The 9140-nt window shown below is 35.3% G+C and overlaps 1 protein-coding gene across 1 annotated transcript in view; it reads left to right on the top strand.

Annotated features, from left to right (window-relative positions):
- Nucleotides 1-3535, top strand: part of LOC106468784 (frizzled-2-like) — an 11776-nt gene extending 8241 nt beyond the window's left edge. The window contains exons 2-3 of the mRNA XM_022397150.1: nt 2502-2507; nt 3524-3535. The gene's annotated coding sequence lies outside the window, so the exon portion shown is untranslated. The remainder of the gene's footprint in view (nt 1-2501; nt 2508-3523) is intronic.
- The last annotated feature ends 5605 nt before the right edge of the window (nt 3536-9140 follow it).

Raw genomic sequence — 9140 nt, 5'->3', positions numbered from 1 at the left:
GTGCTCTATATGCTTCCCATGGTGCCTTGCCATCGAATTCCTGTGGCTTCCTTCGTACTGGATCACCCCTATTGCTGACATTCGTATCTGGGATGTGACTTCGAACAGGACTGAAGATGACTGCATTAGAATTTAGGGGCTTGCCTTTGTCTGGGGCTGATTAAGTCGATGGTTAATGTATCCTCCTTGTGTAAAAGACAATAACTCATTCTTAAATGTATTTAATTTGCTTTGAAATTGACTAATGTTTTCCATTTGTGTACTCTGGCTTTCTCTCAATTGTTGGAGACTTTCTTCATGTTTATTTTCTTTCTCTTCCATCCACTGCTGTAGTCTCTCTTTTTGTTCATTTTCTTTCTCCTCCAACCACTGCTGTAGTCTCTCTTTTTGTTCATTTTCTTTCTCCTCCAACCACTGCTGTAGTCTCTCTTCTTGTTTATTTTTTCTCTCCTCCAATAGCTGTTGTAATCTCTCTTCTTGTTTCTTTTCTTTTTCCTCCAACAACTGCTGTCATATCTCTTGTTTATTTTGCTGTTCGAGCTGCCACTGTTGCAGTTTTTCTTGCCACTGCTGTAATCTCTCTTCTTGTTTCTTTTCTGGTTCTTATTGTTTCTTTTATTTTTCCTCCAACCACTGCTGTAATGTCTCTTCTTGTTTATTTTCTCGTTCTTCTTGTTTCTTTTACTGTTCTTGTATTGCTGCCAACAAATCTGCTAAGCTGTAGTTTGATTTGCAGCTTCTTGTTTCCATCTTGTTTTTTTTATCTCACTCCTAACACCAATTTGTTACGTCTCTGTTCGTTTGTTAATTTTCCGTAAAAATGTGTTCCGAAGAAATTCTAGCGCTACAAGTCCTTTCTTAAATAAAACTAGTTTATTCTTTCTCAATACAACTTTGAAATTCACTTAATTTCCACGGTCACGCTAAAACTTAAACAAACACTATAATTCACAACGAACGAACGATTCACGCGCTTGGCTTAATTGTCGTCTGTATCTCTGTCTGCAATTCAATTACATTGTTGCCGTCACTTCTTGGCGGTCTTATATACAAGAATACCGCATATCTAGTAAACACTCGAGGCTTCACGAAGGGACATGCATTTTCTAGAAGTTCATGACGTGTTACTAGTGTCACGTGACTTCCGCTGTCGTAACAATATACTAAGAACCTGTTTTAAATCAGGGCTTCCTTATGAACGATGTTTTTAGTTGTTTTTTTTTTCCTTCATTGGCAAGGATAAAATATGTGTGAGTAGCCTAGCTCTATTCCCCCATCCCCCGTCTTTCCTCTTCAAATATTAATATTTCAAACGTAAATATGTATCTAATATTATGTTCAATTTGCTTTAATGTAAGTTTAATATATATTTATGAATGTGATACCGTATTCAAATTATGACATTAATATGTGAAATATACTTCAAACAAAATGCAATATTGTAGTTTATAATGTATAAAAAAAAATCTACTTCCAGGTATCGAACCACCCGGAGAAAAAAATAAAGTAGAATAAAATACATTCGCTGACTTGACTTTAATCTCATTTTACACAATAAGTATTATAATGTAAGCCTTACTCTTTTTCACGTAGTCTATTTTATGGCAGACGGCATTATTTCATTTTATAGGCTAGGCCTACTGTTTGCTTTTTCACACTCGACATTTTGATTCTGCATACATTTCTTTTATGTGTGAGGTTAAATATATTGGTACGACAGCGGAAGTCACGCGACTCTGGGAGCATGTGCGCTCGAGTTTCTAGAAGGATCGGGGAACCTCACGAATGTCCCAATCGCCCTCTTTTTTAGTATATAAGCCGGAGATAGATTGAAGAGAGATATTGATAATTCAGTCAAGCGAGCAGTAGGCACCATAAATAAAGTGTGTGAATCGCTTTGAATTATAGCGTGTGTTTATAAAAATAGTTAAGTTTAAAGTGACTGTGGAAATTAAGTGTATTACAAAGTTTGTAACAAGAATAAACTAGTTTTAAGCAAGAAGGGACTTGTATCGCTGAAGTCACTCAGAAAGAATTTTACCGGAAATTAACAAACAAGCAGATACGTAACAATATTATCTATTAGTAGATGTGTAGTTAATGATACATAACTAAATAGGCTTGTAATGCTATATTATATAATGAACTTACCAAAAAATTTCAAGTCTGCATAGAATTTATTCGTGTAATGCATATGTTTACGATAAAATTACTGGTTCGGATAGCAGACGATAGACACATATATCAACGTATATCACGTGAGGAAAGTGTGACCTGTGCAGAGAACGCGGCGTACAAACAAGCAAGCAAGCAAACAGACAGATTTTGAGTTTCATACATAGATTGTGTTACATATACCACAGTTATTTTTCTAATTGTTTGAATCTTGAATAGCCAAAGTGTGAATTGTTTTATAGATTTTTTGTCTGTGGTGCCATTCGCTACATCCATTATAGTAAGATAAATAACCTGTGTCTACTGTCTATTTTAAGACTATAAAGGTTGAAGTACTAAATTTTAGAAAGGGTATAAAACTATTCATATATTATCCCCATCCCCCCCCCCCCCCGGTGAGTCAACGGTCAGTTTACCCATTTACAGTGATAAAATCCCAAGTTCTATTTTCCGCGGTGAAGAAAGTGCAAATACTTCATTGTGTAGCTTTGCACTAAGAAAACAACAATATTATTTATATATTGTATAATGTTTTTTAAACACCTTTTAAGCTGTTTCTTTAAGATTGGTTTCAAAATTTTAAAGCATTAAATGTAGTTTTAATATGGTATCAATCAAGGTATTTTTTAAAAGATTTTTTCCTGTGCTATCTTGTTTTAGAAACGTTTCAAATATTTTTAAAATGGCATGAAACAATACATTTTTGAGTGATGCAATATCAATTTCATGCATGTGCATTCCAAATTTTTGTTATAAAAATTCACGTGTTAATTTGCAAGTACCTGAAATGTCTGCACTTAAACCTAATTTCGACAGAGTATGTGAAATACAAACCTTTGGGAGATCACTTACTTTTACGACTCAGTTTCGTTTGAGTAGTATTACCCCTCCTTGTCCGGTGCTTTTGGAATCTGCCCACTCAAAAAACATATACATATATGTTTTGACAGAGTCCGAAATTTTCACCAGGTGAGTGCTATTAATTTGAAATTTAAATTCCTTTCTGGCTACTAAACGGTCTGGTCAGCTCCCCTTGGATGATTGAAGTGTAGCCGTCCCTAATATTGAATTAATGACCATACAGAGGGCAGCCAATCAGCAGCACCCGCCGCCACAAAGGTTTTTTGTTTTAGCTCATTCAACGGAATAACAGGATTGACTGAGTGGAGGTGTTCAGCTCCATTGCAGCGCGTATTTCGTACTTTTCATCAGCAACTCGGTAAATTAACCGCTATAAGTTAAACCCGGCCTCGAAACGAATTACAACAAATGCAACTCTCTGTAATTAATTTACAATTAATGAGTGGGACGCAATACCGACGAAAAGTCAGTCAACCAGAAATGGTAGTTTTGGTTAGAGTCTATGACACATAACTTAGCAATCTGTGATTATTCGTTTCCCTAAGATACAGTAGTAGTCAAGCAAACAAATGAAACTATTTATGATTTTGTTTTAGAGAAGGTTTAGGCAGAATAGATCGTATATTTTATGGAGTAGTGATATTCCAGTCTCCAGAGGCCAAAACTTTAACCACTCATCCACTTTAGGTAAAGGCAGTTCATAAAAACTTTGAATCTATTATTTAACCATCTACAATTTAAAAAGGCAGCAGGAGATAAAAACAAGAACAACAAAACAGTATTACGTTTATTCAATCTGTAATGGAATTAGAATTTTCAACTTGAACGGACCTCCCAGTGGCACAGCGGCATGTCAGCGGACTTACAATGCTAGAAACCGGGTTTCGATACCCGTGGTGGTCAGAGCACAGATTGCCCATTGTGTAGCTTTGTGCATAACTTCAAAACAAACAAACAAACAAGAAACAACTTGAACGGCACATCATGCGCAAGTGGGCTAAACGGTCGGGTCAAAAACCCCTAGAGCAGTGATTCTCAAGGTGTGTGGTTCGTGGCCCAATGATGGTGCGTGAGTGTCCTCCAGGTAGATCTAAGACTGATCCAAGATGCAAGTCACTGACACGCAACGCCACGGCTAAAGCCATACGAGAAAACAGAACAGTTGGGATAGGACCAATATGTGGTCCGCAACGAAAAAGTTTGAGAACCACTTCCCAAACGTTTCGTCCCTTTGTTTAAATTACTGAACACAGAAAAGGAAGCCAGCCAGCAGCATCTGTCGCCACAACGGCTTATAAAGCTATTTAAATCGGATAACGGGATTGACTGTTGTTTTTATAACGCACTAAAGCTTGAAGTGAGGAGTTTGGACTTTGGATTCTTCGAATTTTAGCTTGGTATGTTAACCGTTAGACCACCACGCCCATCCAAAATATATATCAGGGTCTGTCATTTGGATATTATGCTTATACAATTGGTTTTGCTGAATGTTAACTTCCTGCCAGGAACGGTGCGACGTGTTTTGTCGCCCCGTGGAAACGCTGAATGTGTCGTTCACCCCTCCTACTCCCCAATGAATTTTCCGTGAATCATCTGTAGGCAGCAGCAGTATAAAGTTCTAGCTGTATAGTTTACAGCAGAATGCCGATTCTGTCTGCCAGAAAATTGTCGCTCGGCAAAGGGACAGCTAGTAACCAGAAGCAATTTTTTGACATTTATTTTTGTCGCCCCCAAGAACTTCCCGACTTGTGCATATGTACGTGCTGCACCTCCCATTCCGCCCCGGTCGCACTGACACTGTTTCTTGTTTCTGGGAACCACAATTTTACAAAAGGTGTTCGACAATAGCTTGGGTATTTTATTACATTTGTACTTTAAAAGATAAAACATTTTATTGAATTGATCAAAATTGTTACTAAATCTGTTTCTGCTTTTCCTAATTTTGAAATATTCTAATAAATATATTAACTTGAACTGTTAACTGTTTTTAATTTCCAACTCGTAATTATACTGGATTTTTCTAGTTGTAAAGACCTCTAGTAAAAAACAATAACATTTTGATTTGCTCAACATATTAATTAAAAAACTGATTATTAAATATATTAGACTGGTACTACGATACGTGCAACTACGTACACTGTTCTGTGATCGCCTCTATTTTGCAATTTCTGAAAAGTAAAATCTGCCACTCTATCGATAATATCATATTGATTACCTCAAAAACTAGACCTCCACACTAATACCACTTACCCAAAAGATACAGATAGTAAAGGACATGCGGATCACACGGCTGTGTAATTGAGAGCGTATGTACAGAAATATTTGAAATGTGTCTTACGTCATTTGTGTGGGACATGCTTTTCAACAATTTATACTTGTTTAATTTATCGACAATATTTTCACGTCTCGGGGTTTAAACAATAAATTACTTTTCTTTGTCACTCCCTGATTGTGAAAACATTATTCAAATTACTGTAAGCACTAAAAAGATTTTTTCAGTAGTTGTTGTTTGTTATCAAGCAAAAAGCTACACAAAGGGCTATTTGTGCTCTGCCCACTACGGGTATCGAAACCCGGTTTCTATGGATATAAGCCCCCAGTCTGCGTAAGACGTACCACTGTTCCACTGGGGGGCTTTTTTCGGTATGTTTAGCACTAAAAATATTTTTTTGAGTATGTTTAGCACCAAAAAGTTTTGTTTTCACTATGTTTAGCACTAAAAATATTTTGTTTTACTATATTTAGCACTAAAAAGTTTTTTTTCCAGTATGTTTGAGTGCTTCATCTTAACAAAATAATAAGAATTTTGTATTTTGTATAATTCCAAGAGCCTGGTATAGTAATAATTGAGGAATGTCTAAATGTTCAAACAAAAGACTGTGTAAATTAAACATCTTTCCATAAACAAAACAAATAAGGTAGTCGCCGAAATAATTTGTATGGATATGATGAGTACATGATTGTATATTTTGAACATATTTACTACAAAGTATATATTCATAACCCATGACTGTAAAAAAGTTTGTACAGTAATTTTACACACACATATATGTTGAATCTAGAACAAAGGAAATCTCAAAGAAGTGACACCAAAGGGTAAAACTCTGCGAGCAAAGATTTGACCTTTGTTTATTAGTCACATGCTTGTCAACGACCACTATTTGAAAAACAACCTGTTCTATTGTTATGCAATATTTGAAAGTAGTGAAAACAAGAACTAAGATATTTTGTCTGATGTACAGTAACACAGAAATCTGATTGTATCTGCAGAAAATAGATTCTTCTCACATAGATATTTAGAATCTGTCAGAGAATGTGTTATATACTGTGATATCACATCACTCTATCGTTGGAACAATAAACATCGTGAATACCATAGTGGACATTTTCAATACAGTGATGTACTTGTAAGTTCTGTGATCTCATGACAAAGATATAAATTCAGACTTTCACCTACATATTAGATTTATCTTCAGAGACTGCTGTTTAAAGACCATGCGTATTATAATTAAGTTAGTATCATTTCTGCTGTGTATCTCATAATAACAGTTTATTGTTTACGTCTTAGACATCAATGTAATTGTTATAAGATTGTAGTAACAGAAGTAAGATAAAATCATAACACATTATCACACAGTTCTCCCTTTAATTACAGTCATTCAAAAAAAAACATTTGTTCTTATATTAAGGAGCTACTAGCGTCTAGTAGGGATGAAATAATGTTAACCACTTTGAAATAGTTTTATGATGATCGATACAAACATTCTTTTGATAGTAAATAGATGTACAACATAGAGCCTCTTGCTGCTGCACTGTTCATTTTTGTTGTGAAAAGAAAAAATTCAGGGACCTGTATTAGAAAGCAGTCTCTGGCATGGATACATTAGGGGGGGGGGGACACTTATCCCCCTGAAAAATAAGGCACATAATTCTCTCTTCATTTATTCAATATATTTATATATGTGAATTTACAAGTTTTTTTTATATTTCACACTATTTATTACACCTAATTTTCAATTCTAATAAACTTTGCTAGGTATTTCAGCAGCTTTATTTAAAATCTCTTTATACCTACCCTGTAGCTAAATATTGACAAACGTTGCTACCACAGCAGCTTCTTGGATGTTGGACATGGCAGTTCTCGCTCAGGTCATCAAAGAGACCAACATCTCCTGAACCCTGACACAGTGTGGTCGGGGTCAACCTGCTGCCACCTGCTGGTAATACCGGCAGCAGGTTATCAAATAAACTGATGCAGTCTTGTTGTTCTTACCATACATACATAATAAATGCCATTGAAATATTGTGCTTTATGTAACCTCAAATTTCTGTATTTATATAAGCAGTTGTTTTATCTAAGGTAAAATTACTCTATAGGGTTAAGAACCTAAAAAAGAGAAAAAATTATATTATGGAATATATATAGCTGCAAGTCTGCATTATAGTTTAAACTAACCTTACAAATATTAAACCCATCAAATATGACTGTGGGAACTTACCTATTCTCTTGACTGTAATGGCAAAACTTTGAAAGCGGCTCCATCATCAATTGATTTTGACTTTGCCCCCCCCCCCAACTCCTCCAGGAAAATTTCTGCAGATGCCCATGGTCTCGAGGTCTCATGTGATGACCATCTGAATACGAGGCCATGGGTTCATAAAATATAGACAAGCACTGTGATAATCAGAGTTTCCCTTGTACAGAGTCGCAAAAAACTTAAGTTCAATCTACACTAAACATACAATGTCTTTCTTGAGTTATGGGAATGTCTGAATGTCTTTCTCTACTATGGGTTTCCATCGAGGAGCAACACAATAACATTTGAACTGTACACACCTTGCGATGTATGCTGATGCATGTTGGGTACTTCTTGCCCAGTACCTGAGCTCGTGAGTTGGCTGGAAGTGCAACACAAAGTTAAATACATTAATAAATTATACACATAGTGTTTTGACCGAGACTATGATTGCAAATATCACCTTTACTGATGAAAAAGATTCACACTTCTAATATTTACAATAAGCATAAGCATTAATGTATTGCCTAATGTTTTAAGTTATATATATCTTTCTTAGTGAGACCAGCTTTGTTAATGCTGTTGATGTATATGAGTTTCAAGAACAACTAGATAAATATAAGATTGTGTCTGTTTTATCTTTTTCTAGTTTGAAGTTTTGTTAATAAATGTTTCAGCGTGCTTGTTAAGTGTGTGATTTTAATTACATATATAAATCATAGCATATTAGGCTATGATGAAACGTGAGTTATGAATAGGAAATGTAAATTGAGACTTGTATTAGTTGTTCAAACGTACTTGTTAGAAACTGATCTTCATGAGGTGCAATTTATCATAAAAAATAAGCTAGATATATAAAGTACCTTGCAAAAGTCTTCATCCCTTTTTGCTGGTAATACTTGTTTGTTTGTAATTAAGCACAAAGCTACACAATGGGCTATCTGTGCTCTGCCCACCACGGGTATCGAAACCCGGATTCTAGCGTTGTAAGTCCGAAGACATACCGCTGTGCTACTGGAGGGCTGCTGGTAATACATCTTAGGTGTTTTCTTGTGAAAGACATAACTCAAATGGCCTAAAATATTTATTATATTAATCTCACACTAGTTTATAAAGATTACAAAGAACAAAAGATGCATTATTACACAATTTAGTGATATAACAAAAAATATTGAAAACCCATGTTGCAAAAGTCTTCACCCCCTCAGGTTTTACCATCGTTGATTTAACTACCCTACTAAAGTAAATACACGTGGTTCTGTACAACTCTATCAGATACCAGATATTATAGAGTCATGTGCAAACATGCTTTAGGTCATATAGAGCCATCAGTATTGATTTAAGCAGAGTATCTTGAAAGTTAAAATTTGGTTTACTGTCATATTGAGAATTATGAGAAAATAACTCTCTACAGACCTAAAATGTATTCGATAATAGTATTGCAGTGTATCGTGAAGATTTGTTAACAAATGTTTTAGTATGTGTGATACTTATGTCTGAGATTTTAGTTACGTATACTAAAGAAAGTGTATTGGACAATGACGACAAAGTGAGTTTTATATAAGAAAATCAGGTCTGGCACGATCC

The sequence above is a fragment of the Limulus polyphemus genome, unplaced genomic scaffold (assembly GCF_000517525.1).
Source record: "Limulus polyphemus unplaced genomic scaffold, Limulus_polyphemus-2.1.2 Scaffold3163, whole genome shotgun sequence".
Taxonomy (NCBI): Eukaryota; Metazoa; Arthropoda; class Merostomata; order Xiphosura; family Limulidae; genus Limulus; species Limulus polyphemus.
This window is presented reverse-complemented; position numbering and strand designations above follow the sequence as displayed.